We start from the raw sequence: 13,629 nt of genomic DNA on the forward strand, positions 1-13,629 counted from the left end.
GCCATAATTCTTGGGCAACCAGAGAAAGATTTTACTTTCCAGAGTTTCTCCGAGAGCAGACATGGGGATAATAAAAAGGAATAAGCCAAAGCCTGCCTCACTCCAGAGGATTCCCACCTGTGTACCCCTAACACCTGGGCGACAGCTGCTGCCTAGTACCAGTCCTCTCCTACCCCACTCTACAGTTTAGCCACATCTGAATCCTGACAGATGAAAGAAAGAGAATCAGATGCCTTAGAACTCTTGACCTGAGCATGGGCACTTACTCTTCAGGATTCTCTTCTATTTCATGCTACATTGGACACAGCTTTAATGTTTAATTTACACAGGTCAAAACTAGCATGACACTTCAACAAAAAGATTTTCAAATATACACTTATGATGTATACACTTTTTAATATACACATATTCCAATTTTAAAACTTTGGTGAAAATGTATATTCCACCATTTCTCTGAATTTGAGTCACACTTTTAGACTAACAACCAGATGTTTCAAAATAGCCAACTATGAATGTTTCCTCTCTTTGCATTTATAAATAGCACACTGACCTCTTTTCCAACTGAATTTGAAGGCTTATTCCTATTGGTTCAGTAACTATCAAAGTCTCTTTTTCTTAGAAAAAGAGAGTATCTCAGCAACTGTTTCATAACTTATTGGCCCATTTATTTGCATTTATTCATTCGATAAATATTTATGGCACACTACTCTGTCCAAGAAAATAACGGGAAATATTTGCCATTGAAGGTAATAGCATCTATTATCTCATTTGAGAACAGTGCTGAGAACTACAAAGAAAGTGAAGACACATCTTCCCTCCAAGAGTTTAAAATCGAAAGGGGCAGAGTAGACATAACTACAAGCAAAGGAAAATGACATGCATTTGAACAGTCCGTTCTCTACTACTCATATAAAGAAGGAATACCAAAAACAACAATACAAAAACACAAAATGCAACTGTTTGGAAAGAATCTGATGCACTCAAAAAAGCCCTTATCTCATAATGATGAGAAAAATCAAATTTGTGACCTTGACTTAGTATTGTTTTATTTTTGAATTACATAGAAAAGTGGCACCATCATCTTTCATGAGAGCTTAGGAACTCTAAAAATTTCAAATCAACTCCATTAATATAGCTAAATACCGCAACAATTCACAACTTTGAGTATGGAATGATCAGTAAAGGAGCTATGGAGAAGAGTTTCAGATATGTAGGAAAAAATGTAGCCATTGGTGACAGTAGCATCTGAACTAGTAGGAATTTAATCTGGCCAATACTTAAAAAAAAAAAAAATGAAATGATAAACTACAAGGTCCAGGACTTTGCGGAATAGATTAAGCTGGTATCTCATAACCTCTGCTCTTGCACAGATCACATCTGGTCAAAGCTAAGACATATTTCTGATATTATTAAGAAGTTCTCTACCTAATATTTTACAGAGAATTCCAAAAATACCTACAATTTAGTATGTGCAAAGATTGGACCCAATAAATAAATGGGAGGAGGAGGAAACACGTGTTAAAAGAAGGCTGTTAAAGCAATGAACATCATTTACACTTAGCAATGAACATCATTACACTTAGCTGAATCTGAAAAGTACTTATTGAATACCTGTGAAACTCACACTAGCAGGAACTTGTGATATTAGAAAAATAAAAACTTATTTTTAAATGTACCATTAGCTTCTCCTTTCACAGACAATCCATATAAAATCTGACAGGGTTACAAACACATGAACACCCACATAAGTTTTAACGAGCCATTTGATTTACCCTCTAGGCACATTTTAATTTCAATAAATCTTTGAGTGCTGACAAATCAAATCTATATAAAACCCTCTTGGTGTTAGGACCCACCTTAAATGTTTGTGCGTTAAATATATGTTTGGAAATCAGCCAGGGAGACATTTCCACTTCAGGCTCTAGCCTAGTTCCATGACCCACTTTATTTATTTTCTAAACATTGTTAAACAGTGGAATGTCATGAGAATCTTCCCTCAATATTTCTCTTGGAAGTGTATGAAAGTCAAAAATAAGAGTTCAGATGTATATCTTTTTTTTTTTTTTTTTCTTAAAAAAGTTAGCTTCCTATTTAAAAACCCATAACTTCATCTTCCAATTACTCACGGGCAACGTTCCATAAATTCCTGTGGGTGTAGAGTGCTTAAGTGCGGGGAAATCAATACTGAGCTTGTAAGTACAATACTATTATCAGTAATAACAATAACATCCGATTAAATGTACTTTTAAAAATAGCTTATTTTCAATAAACTTTTTCTTAACCCACAGGATATATTGCACCGAGCGTCCCACTTCAAGGACAAGCTTGCAAAAAAATAGAGAGAGAGAGAGAGAGAGAGAGAGAGAGAGAGAGAGAGAGAGAGAGAGCTATCACATACAAATCTGAAACAGCCTAAAATGTCATTATTCCACATAAATTGGCTTATCGTTCCCTTTTATTTTTCCTCTAATTGTCAAAGGTTTTATATAGTTCACACTATCACTGCGCGAAGGCTTCCCCCAAATCAAAATAATTCCACAAGGAAGTGAGAGAAGTATTTAAGAAAACAAGCCAGAATGAGATAAAACTTACTAAACAGGATGAACACTAATTCTCCCAAGAGAACTGTCTCCAAAGTAACCGAGAAAGATCAATCTGGTAAACTCACTGCCAACAGGTTCCCGTGTATGGTGTCGGGTTCAGGCAGGTGGAGGCCAAATGACTGTAATCAAAGCTAATTAACAGGCCTGTGGTCTTAACGCGCGCAGGGTGCGGGAGAGCCCAGAGACAGGAGCAAAGTCATTATCACTTGGTGCCTGGAACTCACTAAAGGGCACCTACTTTCTTTTGGGGGGTGGGGGGATGCGGCTGAGTGCCTAGTTGTCTACCCAGATTGTCACCTCCCGGTTCAAATCCCAGAAGTGGAGGTTTTATATCACTTACCGGCTTCTGGTTTCCTTTTAGACGCCCACACGCGGGAGCGAAATCCAAGGGGCAGAAACCAGAGCCGAGCACGTTGCGCCGTGGAAATGAACCCGGAGAAGTGCCGGAAAGCCCCGGCTCACCCTGCGACCGTCCCCCCACCCCGGGGCGCGGCCACAACGGCCCAGCCTACCGTGGCCCCCGGGTACTCGCTCCGCGCGCGCGGGCGGCCGAGCTCAGAAAGCGAAGCGCGGCGGGGCTGGGGAGCCCCAGCGCCGTCTCCTCTCCCCGCCAGGGCGCTCGGTCCTCGCCCCTCTCTCTTGCCCCAGGCGCCGGGCCTCGTCCTTCCCGGTCCCCGCCGGTTCCCGCAGCCGCGGCTGTTGCCTGGAGGCGGCCGCGCGGGCGGCGCTGTCGCTGGGGCGTGCGAGCCGCGGCCGCCGCACCTGGAGACGGGGAGCGCAGCCAGCGCGGGCCGCGGACCGGCGCGCAGCTCCGGAAGCGCCGCGCCCGCCGCCGGCGCCCTGCCCAGGTGCTCCCCGCCGCGCCACGGAAGCTTCCTCTCGGCCCGCGGGGGCGGGTGCCGGCGCCCGGTTCGGGGGCAGCCGGAGCTCAACGGCGCAGGCGGCAGAGCAGGCTGTCCTGGTTCCGCGGCATAGTTGGGCGACTGACTCAGTCCGGCCGCCCCTTGGCCGCGCCTGGCACCCTCGCCCCCTGGCGCGCCTCGGCCCGGAGGCGCCCGGCCAGGTCGGGCGCGTCCTGGAGCGCGGGGCGGCGAGGGTGTCACCCACCGTCCCGGGAGGGAGATGCCCGCTACCCTTTCCCGGCTCCTCCCGTAGGGTTGGTTTGTGCGCGGGGGGACGGTTGACTGTCAAATGGGCGGAACCTCGCCACGACTATTAGTGTTACTCTGGTGAGTACTTTTCTTGTTACATCAGCGTTTCCCAAACTTGAGGCTCATCGAGGGCGCTCAGTTCTCCAGGCTGCTGCTTTGCAGATTTGCATTCAGTGGGCCTGGGAATCTGTATCTAACCACACTCACGGTTATTAGGTTGAGCGCTTTACATAGGATTCTCCCCCTTGTCATCCTTGGGAGGAAAAGCTTCATGTCCCATTTTCTAGTTGAGTCTGACGAGCTGAGCAACTTGGCCAAGTTTGAAGGGAGTGGCGGTGAATTTCAGTTTAGATCTGGATTCTTCCTCCTGAAGAATACAGGGTCTCCACTGATCTTCAAAAGTGGCTTTGTCTTTTTCCTCTGGACGGGGAGGGATAATATACCCTAGTCCTTCTTGCACCTGAGATTGTTAGATCCGGGAAGGACAGTTCCCCTTTGAGTTGGACTCTGACACTCTGCTCTTAGAAGCGCTGAGGAGGCAGCAAAAGAAAATAGGGGATCTCCGAATACCTGAGTCCATAAAATCCGATTGTTTGCAAGTTAATTCAGATAGGCCAGATCCTTATTTTTATTTTTTTTTAAATAAATCTCTCTCCACGGAATGTACCTGAAATTCTCTCCCTTACAAGGTGAAATGTAGTTACCTTTCCCCTGTACCTGTTGATGGAAGTGAAGCAGTTAGGGAAAGTGCAGACCTTATTATGAAAATGAGGTAATTGGTGAAGTCCAGAGTGTGGGAGGCTTCCCAGGAGCCCAGGCCCTTGGGAGTCTTCATGTCATCACCTTTACCCAAACTATCTGCCCTCCGAAAGCACCGTCCTTCCCTGCCTGGGGAGACTGAAGCAGCTATGACATGCTACAGAGACCCGAAGTCTCCAGCTTGTTTTGAACTGAATGCTTCAGAGCAAGCCCCATTTCCGTCAGGAAAATTTTCTTGACATTTTCCAAACCTCAAGAATTGTCTCCTCCTCCTCCTCCTCCTCCTCCTCCTCCTCCTCCTCCTCCTCCTCCTCCTCCTCTTCCTCCCTCATTCCTATAGCATTTATAGCAGGAATTTTATTTATGTGCCTTTTTCCTGGCTTCATTTTAGATCAATATTCTTTTTCCCCCCTCTCTCTCCGAGTTCTCGCATAGTTATTTATTTTTATCACTGTAAGCCATCTTAAATCCTTCTCTGAACAAGGTGGTTTATAAATAAACAAAAATTCTTATATCAATTATAGTATGTCTCAGAAGGTCAAGCATTATGTTGTCCATAAGTTACTTCTCAGTAGATTATATAAACTAATTGGGACTTTGTGCCTCTTTACAACAATATCTTAGTCCCCTAATTATTATTCAGTTATTTATTCTTTAAAAAAATTTATTGATCTCTGTTCGATCATTTGAAGGTACAGTGGTTAACAAGTACAATACAATCTCTGGATTTAGTGTTCTCTAAGGGGAAATAAAGTTAAGAGTTGTGAAGTCACACCAATGTTTTAATACCTCTGTGAAGTAAAAGAAAACCAGTGCTCCTGCATTGAATATATACATTAGTTATAAGGTATATTCTGGTTTTATGAACTTAATATAAGGAGGAAAATGAAAGACATCTAAGAAAATATGGCAAAAGCTACCTTTTATTAATTGCTCATTAATCACCAGGCACTAACTGAATACCTAATGTGTATGCTGTACAAACACTACTCTGTGATTTGCAATTCTTTATCCAACTTTATAAATATAGACTTAATTGAAACTTAAAGAGGCTAAGTAGTAAATAGCGGATAAATTGAACACATCTAGGCTGTATTCATAAGGTATAAATTATTTACTTAGCATCCCTCACAATGAGGCATTCAGGGAACAAAGTAGACAGGGAAGTTGACTATAAGAATTAAGGTATGAAAATCTGTTTACTGCCAAAACCATTGGAATATATATGCCCAGTAATTTTCATCTAGGCTGGAATTACCCACAATGACCCACTCCCACCTCTATTTCCTGGATTTTGGTAAGAGAGCAGATAAAGCTGTGTCTTTGCCTGCCTTTAAGCCTTTGCTGCTCCCATCTCTCGTACACAGAATGCACTTTGCTTATGAAAGAGGCAATTTGAGTGAATGGAAATCCCCTTCCTCTCCTCCTAGCTCTCTTCTCCTCTGTCCTTCCTTTTCCTCCATTCCCCATAATGTGATGCTATATCTGAGGCACCTGGAGTAGCCCCTCAATACATTTAGTTCTATTCTCTTTTCTCCACTTATTCTTCAATCCTAGGTTCAAATCCCACCCTCTTCTCGAGCCTTTCCAAATCTCTGATACCTAGAATTATACACGCAACAGGATTTAATTTCTCCATTTTTTCTAAAAGGAAATCCAATATTATTTTTGCCAAATATACAATATTAGGGAAGTGGATGAAAAAGGCAAATGTCTACTTATAATATTTCATTTGTCAATTTAGACAAATATTTATAGGAGTTAAATTATATATTAATTTAGAAATACTGCCTTTTCCACTCATATTTTATGAAACAATTTCATTCAGATTTTAACACACAACTTTGACATCAATGACTTGATCACTAGATCCACATTTTGAACTATTACTTTTTTTTTCTAAAACCTACCTTACCCTTCAATTGTATCCTTGAGATCTTGTTCCCCAATAAAGTGCTCACATATACATTTTTGTCTCAGGCTGTGCTTTCTGGGGAACTTTGGCTAAGACATTTTATTCGTGTTCTCTAGTATTCATTTATTCATTAGCTCATTCTCTATGTTAAATGCAAGCTTCTTTTTAAAATTATTTAGCCTAGAAAAAAGTAAATCCTTTTTAATTTATTTTTTTAAGTGGCAAATAAAAATTATATATGGATGGATCTACAAAAAGTTCGTGGAAAGATTTGTATTTTTTTAATTCTATTTTTCCACGAACATTTCAAAGTACCCCCATATTATCATATATTACATGTTGTTTTGAAGTACATACACATTGTAGAATGGCTAAATCAAGCTAATTAACATATGTATTACCTCATATTATTCTCTTTTTTTGTGTGGTGAGAACTCTTAAAATCTACTCTTTCAGTAATTTTCAAGAATACGGTGCATACATTCTTATTAATTATAGCCACCATGTGAAAGGGGGAGGGGATGGGGAATAATTGGGTAAGGGACACAGGCACTAACCAGTAATTCATAATTACTAAAAGTAATTATGATTTGTAATTGATGAACCTGCTAATAATATTGATGTGATCATCACATACTGTACACAAATACTGTTAGTCAACTCTGTACCCCATAAATATGTATAAATAAAAATAAAAAAAACTATAGCCACGATGTTATACAATAGATCTCTTGAACTTATTTCTCCTGTGTAACTGAAATTTTGTATCCTTTGGCCAACACCTCCCCAACCTCACCCCCCTCAACTCTGTCATTCTACTCTGTACTTCTATGAGTTCAACTTTGTAAGATTCCTTATGTAGATGAGATCATGTAGTATTTGTCTTTCTGTGCCTGGCTTATTTCACTTAACATAATGTCTTACAGGTTCATCCAAACTGTTGCAAATGATAAAATTTCCTTCTTTTTCAAGGCTGAATAGTATTCCATTGTGTGTGTATATATATATATACACACACACACCACAGTTTCTTGATCCATTCATCTATTGATGGACACAGATTGATTCCATGTCTTGGCTGTTGTGAATAATGCTGCAGTGAACATGGGTCTGCAGATACCTCTTTGACATACTGATTTTATTATCTTTGGATATACACCCAGTAGTGGGATTGTTGGATCATATGGTATTTCTATTTTTAATTTCTTGAGGAAGTTTCATACTGTTTTCCATAATGGTTGTACTAATTTACATTCCCACCAACAGTGTACAAGGATTCCATTTTCTTGACGTTCTCTTCAGCTCTTGTTAACATTCATCTTTTTGATAAAAGCCATTTTAATAAGTGTGAGGAATTACCTCACTGTGATTTTAATCTGCATTTCTCTGTTGATTAGCTGTGTTTTATATTTTTCATATATCTCTTGGCCATTTTATGTCTTCTTTTGAGAAATGTCTGTTCAGATCCTTTGTCCATTTTATGATTGGGTTATTTATTTTCTTAATATTGAGTTGTTTCAGTTCCTTATATATTTTGGATATTAACCCCTTATCAGATGTATAGTTTACAGATATTTCTCCCATTGTGTAAGTTGTGTCTTCACTTTGTTGATTGCTTCCTTGGCTGCGCAGAAGCTTTTTAGTTTGAAATAATCCCACTTATGTCTTTTTGCTTTTGTTGCCTGTTCTTTTGGTTTCATATTCAAAAAATTATTGCCCAGACCAATTTCATGGAGCTTTTTGCATATGTTTTCTTCTAGTAGATTTACAGTGTCAGGTTTTACATTTAACTCTTTAATCCATTTGGAGTTGATTTTTGCATATGGTTTGAAATAAGGGTCTAATTTTATTCTTCTGCATGTGACTATCTAGTTGTCCCAACTCCATTTATTGATGAGATGCTCCTTTCCCTATTATGTGTTCTTGGCACTTTTGTTGAAAATCAATTGACTGTCAATGTGTGGGTTTATTTCTGGGCTCTACATTCTGATCCATTGGCCTATGTGTCTGTTTTTATGCCAGAATCATTCTTTTCTGGTTACTACAGTTTTGTAGTATATTCTAAAGTCAGGTAGTGTGATCCCTCCAGCTTCGTAGTTGTAGTTGTGTTGTCACTTAATTTTTGTTTTTGTCTTGTTTTCAGAGGGTGTTATTTTCACTTTGGTTTAAATTTTTTGAGAAACTTAACTTTCTGAATCCTTTTATAGTTCTGTCACTGGGAATTTTATTACAAACCACAAGTTTCTACTTCCTTTATATTGAGACTGCTTTTTCTCATTTGTCCTAAATATGTACATTAGTGATCTCTGCCAGTTAATTTTTTTTAATAGTTTTTAAAAAGCATGCTTGTGCTAACATAACACTGAAATTGTGAGGTCATACCTATATAAATAATTAATCTATTTTAAATGTCTTTGCTTTCTTGTCTCTTAAACCAATTTTGTCAAGTGACCTCTATGTATCCTAAACTAGGATTGATTGAGGACATTTGAGGCTGTAACTGGCAACCTAGGAGTTTAGTAGTTTACAGTTCAGATTAATGTTCAATAGTTGAAGGAAATATAGAGATTCTGTGATACATATATTCTTTTACCAGATATTGTGACACATTATTAGCTCTTTTAATATTCTCACTGGGGCTAGGAGATAGGCCCTATCATTATCTTCTTTTTAGCCAATGAGAAAGCCAAAAGGTTATCTCACCCAAGAACTCACGAACAGAAAATAAGGTAGTCAGGATTTGAACCCAGATCATTGAGTTCAAAGCCTATGCCTTAAGCATTATGCAGTGATGTCTCAGAGAAGACATTTGACCATGAGGACCTCTTTTTTGAGGCTAATTTTTTAGAGGAAAATGATGTACTTTATATTTAGGCATATGAGTGGTCTTCCAGAAAATTTGTGGAAAGATTCATATTATTTTTTATTTCGATTTTTCCATGAACTTTATGAAGTACACTTGTATACAATACTCTCTCCTGGATTCTCCCATTGCCCTTTGTTTTACTGATATTATATGGAGAACCCTTGTCAGTCAGCCTTGCATTTTGGCTACTGAGAAGCTTTTCTTTCTTATACTAATTGTATTCCCTTAAGTACCACTACCTCTATTGAAGTACCCTTGTCAGTCAGTCTTGCATTATGGATGCTTGGAATCTTTTCTTATTACTGTTTATATTCCCTGAAGTGTTTATCCATCATAGAGCCTTAGGTAAATGTTTGTTTTATTAAAATGAAATACATACATTGATTAGGTTGACTCCTTTTCATGCTTTGTTACAAGTTATAAGAGTTGCTTGGAAAGGTTTATTAACTCTTCCTTACTACAAGAGAATTATTCACTGGATGGCACTACAGGATATGGTAGACAAAGGAACCGTGTAAAATATTCACTTAATTCAATTATTGACCAAAAGTTGCTGATTGTGGAAATAATTTATTTTAAAATATGTTTTTCAAAAATCATTAAATAATACCAAGAAAAAAGTAAACATAAATTTTCCTATAAAACTAATATTTCAGAAACTTACTTAAGCACTAGAGATAAGTGTATTTCATTGATACCAATATGGATATTTTTACACTTTACTACTTCTGATATGGAATTCATATTCAAATGAATTGCTATTGGCCAGGCAGCAGTCATTACATAATTGTCATTGACTACATGCTCATAAACATGATCATAGATGTTTATATTGTCATCACCTCATTTGAGTTACTTGCACTGAAAATGCTACATATGTTGAGTTTAATTGTCACTTAAAATGTCTTCAAAAAGAATGCATTGGGTTCCTGCAGAAGGGCAAGGAACAGGGCAATGTGAATTTGATAAAAACCTATGTTTAAAAAAGTCTCAAAGAGCATTTCCATAATATATGCATAATAGAAATTCTAAGTGATTGTTTACTGTTATGTCCTAGATTAGAATACAGTGATTTTTCCTCCAATGCTATAGAAAATATTCTTGTAGAAAATATAGAAAGGTTGCATTTTAGAGTTGTTGACATCTAGTAGTTTCTGCCACAGCTAGCATAAAAATCTTATTTTATTTTTTTATGGAAAAAAGTTCCTTAAGAAAAAAGGAACTTTTTTCATTGTTAAGATAAATTCCTAAAAACCTAACTGTTGCCCATGGATTTGCAGATGAAATACATTCACTGGGTATAAAATCATTGCCTCTACTTTGATGTGTCAATTCTTTTCATATATTTCTGTAGTTGGGTTTACTAAACACATCAAAAAATTCTATTTCTTTCTATCACTTGAAAATTCTGTGTATCTCCACTTTTTATTTTTGCTAAAAATGCTACATTTATAATAGATAATTAGCTTTAAATGCTCTTCCAATATCAAGAAAAAAAGGGAGAGGGACTTGGAGAAGCAAAAGATAGGGAAGTAGAAGTGCAAAAGCAACAGCTAGAAATAGATTCCTTACGAAGCAATGAAATTACACTGTTAAAAAACTTATTTGAAAAGTACAGAATAATATCAATGTAAAATGTAAGTGAAATTCAGGGAAAGGATTGATAAAACCTCATACCACCAGACAGCTGTCATAAAAGCAGAGGTCACAAACTAGCTGACCATGGGTAGCATGAAGGCAGAAAGTCCACAGTATGTCTCCAACCGCATAGAATTAAGCAATGCTTAATTAGTTTACAAAATTTTGATTTTACATTAAAATATGGACTGTTAGCTTCTCCTGAAAAAATTAGAAGATTTGATAGGACCAAATTCGCACTTGCACAAAGCAAGTATAAATAGATTGGAAAACTGGATGCCCGTTTTGATTGGGACATACACACTTTAGTTTGCTGTCATCCCTACTCACCCTGTTTCTCCTTAAGGTTATAACTCAGGAGCTGTGGAAGCTGCAACTATGGGACGTTACCTGAAATTACAATCAGTTAACGATAACCTATATGAGTGATCCTTGAGGCTGAAATAAAAGTCCCAGATCAAAATTTAATACACAACATGTTAAGACTATTTTATTAGCAGAAGCAGCAACATTACAATCATCATAATAGCTACCATCTACTGAGTTCTTAAAATAAGTCAAATAATATGTCAAATACTTTACAGCTGTTATTCATTCAACTAATTTGGATAGATATTTTAAGATGTGATGAGCCAAAGAGATACAGAAGTAAATAAAGCAGATCTACTTCACTATCTTCTTGGAGCTTACAGTATGATAGCAGAGACAGACATTACCCGAATAATCACACAAATATATATGGGTGTGTGTGTGTGTTGTGTGTGTGTGTGTGTGTGTCATATATTATGTATACACACATACATGTAGTTTACTATATTCATTAAATACATTACATATACTACACAATATGTCCGTCCATGCACCATATGAATTTACTACTTGTTCTCAAAAATAGTCATTGCATATGATTTAAATTAATAAATTTTAGTTGAGAATGAAGGAAATGCTTTTCCTCTATTCCCAGTCTTTTGTTCATGTGGGGGTAGTTTCTAACCCTCCTGGCCTGTCTTTGCCCCCACTCCATACATTCTGTGCCGTGATAGTGGAGTAACTTATTCATCTGGTATATTTTGAAGAAAGCACTGGCCACGTGAGCCCTGCTCCTTCATCTCTGATGTCTCTTTTTGTGGGCTGCTATTTGGAAACCAGAATTCTGTGTTGCTCTTCCAAGTGGTAAGACCTATGGGAAGTCTGAATCTACTCATAGCTTCCAGAGCCTTACATGCTATCTAAAAGTAATAAAAATAATATTTAGTTCCTGTTGTGCCTGATTCCTATCTTTCCATTTATTTGAAATCAGGAACCTCAACATTTGTTGTATTAGGGACAAACAACATTCTGTGCTAGAGAAGAATAAGATGAAAGAGTTTTTGATTAGTAAATCAGAAAAGTCCTTTTTAAACAAGTGACGTTTAAACTGAGAAGCAATGTCTGAGTGGGAGGGAGCTGTGTGTGCTGTATGTGTGCGGGGGAGGGCGGAAATGTGTTCCAGGCAAAGAAGAGCATTTGTAAAACCTCAGAGGCGGCATAAAGGAGGAACTTTGGAGGATCTGAAAGAAGATCTTTTAGCTAGATATCAAATAAAGTAGAATAGAAGAAGATGAAGTTGCAGGCCTACATCATGTAAGGCCTTACAGGCCATCTCCATGGATTGAGATTTTATCAGAAGGGCAACCGGTAGTCATTGAAGGGATTTAAGAGAAGAGAACATAATTCATTTTATTTCCTTACCTTCTATATCTTCAAAACAGCACATGATGGAAGGTATATTATTATGCCCATATTTCAACTGAATAAATTGAGATGTAGAAGTTGCGAATGCGTCTTCTGATAGCACATAAATATGATGCCAGAGACCATCCTTGAAACCACTCTACTATTCCACCTGTCCAAAAGAAGTCCACATTCTGTAGAAATTTCATGGTTAATGTGCATTACATACTATAACTCAAATAATACATATGAATAATTCACCGGCTTTTTTAAATAAAATTATTTTGTATTTGTAATTTAATACTTCTGTATTTAGAATGGACAATCCAGTGAATTCATCATTCCAGTTTCTATAGTAGAATTCTAAGTGAGGGAAGATTTCATTTTTTTAAATGTGAGGTGCCCCTTTTGTGTTATATAAATGAATTCAATTATTGTCCCCAAACCAAGTAATTTAAAATTGATTGGAAAAAGGGGAACAGAGAATAAGAATGTCTCAGCACTTCATGAAAAAGTTTTGGTAGATTTGACAGTGAAGATGCTAATCAAGTTACTTTCTCTGTGAGAGTTGACACAGAAATTGGCACATGATTTAAAAGTTTATTCATCATTGATTTATGTGCACTTTGTACATAGGTTGCTAATAACTGGTATGCCAGCCATGTCTGTTGTTCTTACTTTAGAAAACAGAGATCCATGTATCCTGATTCTCTGTGTGAAAAGGTCATGTTCTCAGTTTATTTAAAACACAATTTTTAGAAAAGATACCCATCAGCCATTTGATCATTTTTTTCTTCTGTGTGAAATATGACACACCATCTCTGTTATGCTGAACAGCAGGTGCACAGACCTTCAAAGACCTAACTCACAAGTGTGCATTTCCTTTGCTCCACATGGCTTCTGCAGCATCCTGTGTAATGGTTTTATATTTTTTCCTGTGGAAACTCTCATAGCCCCACTACTTCAACTTCAATCTGGTTTAGC

This window comes from Cynocephalus volans, chromosome 9 (genome assembly GCF_027409185.1).
Source record: "Cynocephalus volans isolate mCynVol1 chromosome 9, mCynVol1.pri, whole genome shotgun sequence".
NCBI lineage: Eukaryota > Metazoa > Chordata > Mammalia > Dermoptera > Cynocephalidae > Cynocephalus > Cynocephalus volans.